Raw genomic sequence first — 2,456 nt, forward strand, 5'->3', positions numbered from 1 at the left:
TAGTATCTTGCACATATTTTCGATCGATGAGCTTTTTCGATCGATTTGAACTTTTATAAGATGTCGAGTGGTTATTATCTTCAGTGGTTATCTAGTATTTATCTTCAAAAGAAACATGAAACTACTCTTTTGGTTTTTTACACTCGATGAAGTTTTCGGTTCTTTGTTCTTTATCTCGTGTTTCTAAATAAAACGCGTGTGGTGAAAATGAGCTCATTTGAGTCTACGGTCCGTTTAGCACCAAAAACTAGAACGAACTCAATAACCTGGTTTAAGCCTCTCGTCCTCTGCGAGTACGTAACTACTCGAGTGACGTTTTTTTTGACAGAGAAACATTTTAGCGTGAGTTTGATATTACTACTTCAAGAGAGTATGTGAGAGAGAATGTTATTAATATAAACAATTCAAAGAGGAATTTGCATCGTCAGATCTACTGTTTCATATTGTTTGTGGAAACTAATATATCTCGTCTTAAAATTTTCGTTTTTCTTTGTATTAACTCTATTAAAAATAAATTCATATTTTAATATAGTAAATAGTTAAATCAGAAATTTAGTTATTAGGTAGGTTTGTGTGAGCTGTAATTATACAATAGTAACAAATATTTTAATTCGATTAGAGTGGCATTAAAATTTTATTGCTAAAACTTCAATGATTGTATCATTAAAATGGTCTCATTACATCTTGCGACAATATTTGAAATAAAAACAAAAATATTTTTACCGAATGATACAGACAAATCATAAAATAAACACAAGTTTGTGTGCTCGTAACTTATACCGTCATATTCATTTCAGTTTGCGCTATAGTAAAGTGGAGCAAGAGTTCAAATAAAATCATGCCAAATTTTTTTATTCGGCATAATTTGAGCGCGCGAAAAATATTACACAAAGTACCATTGTGGTTATGTTAATTAATACATATGATTGTAACGACTTTGTTTTAAATTATGTCTTAGTATTACTATAATTAATTTCAGATTTGATCGTTATTTACATTATCCCCGATAATGATTGAATTTTAAGAAAACCTTCACGAAAATCTTAATGTCGACAAATCGACGGAAATATTATATATCAATTGCAGCAGCTGAAATTTCATTCAATTCATCGAATTTTTTATGAAATCTTTGACAATCTTATAAGATTTCCTATAACATTGATGGCATACATGTCGTTCCCGCTTGCAAAGCTCGTAAAGTATTTTTTATTTATTGCTGTTATATAGGAATATATAGCTTCGCGCAGGCGTCCGAGGTATTTTTTCATTAAACGCGATTTTGACTCAAACAGGAACGCACAGATGGTCTGCGCGAACAGACGGAAATAACATTTTGTAGCCCATGCGGTGTGGTTTCGCGCAAGGAAATCGAATTTCGGAAGCTCGGAAAGGATTGCGTTAGCTGTTTTTCAGCGACAAAAAAATTAGAGGCCACTGTGGCGATTCTATTCGCGTTAATTACTTTAACCGGTCCGGGTTTCTCACAATTAACGGTTTCGCATTTCGTGCTTATTATATCTGCAACTTTTCTGCTTTCTGACACGAAATGTGCGAAGGTCGATTTTTTATCTCTTTTGATTTTCAGGTCCATTGTTTTCTGCAAAATTGATCAATTTGAGAGAACAAAGTATCGTATCTGCGCGCGAGTATATCAAATATACGAGAGAATCCAATTTAGGTAAATGAGAATGAAATATCACTCGCCTGAATAAATTCGATCAAAAGTAACGTGGCATTCTGTATGGCCCAGATAAATCCTTTTGAGATCAATCGGAGAGACAAAGCCACGCTACGTCGAAACTTCACGATCTCACTTTTATCCCCGGCGTGAAAATCAGTTTCATTTAACGTAGCGAACATCAGAGATTCTCGCAGCGCAATTTATTTGAGAACTTTATCGACGGATTGACCAGATTCTCCAGTTGATGTGAAAAGAGGAAATTTCTTATGCAGCTCTTCTCGCGTGGAAATAAGGATCCAAAACGATCCCGATGTATTTTGATTCCTCTTTCAAACACATAAACTCCTTTTTCTGCCGGTGATTTGATGAAATTTTTATCTCGCTCCCGCGAGAAAAGGAAAAACAATCTTAATCAAAGATGCATAAATACGTAACATTATTCAGTGCGTTGCACAGTTCTTTTTCGTGTTTTATTCTAATCCTTTTTTATGTCTTATTCTAATCGGATTCGCGTAAAAAGAACGGAAAACGCATCTCGCGATAGCAACGGAAGATTGCGCAAAATTGATCGACCTTTCAGCATTCCACGGATGCCGGCAACTTATAAAACTTCTTAACCAGCCACTCGAAGAAAGAGTTTTCTCGCTTTTTTTTACTATTCGTTCCATAAAAAATAGAGAAAGCAAGCGAAACTTGCTCCTTTCTTCGCTCTTTCATTCTCGCCATCTCTCTCTCTCTTTCTCTCTCTCTCTCTCTCTCTCTCTCTCTCTCTCTC

Source organism: Atta cephalotes (assembly GCF_000143395.1).
Source record: "Atta cephalotes unplaced genomic scaffold scaffold00005, whole genome shotgun sequence".
NCBI classification, from domain to species: Eukaryota; Metazoa; Arthropoda; class Insecta; order Hymenoptera; family Formicidae; genus Atta; species Atta cephalotes.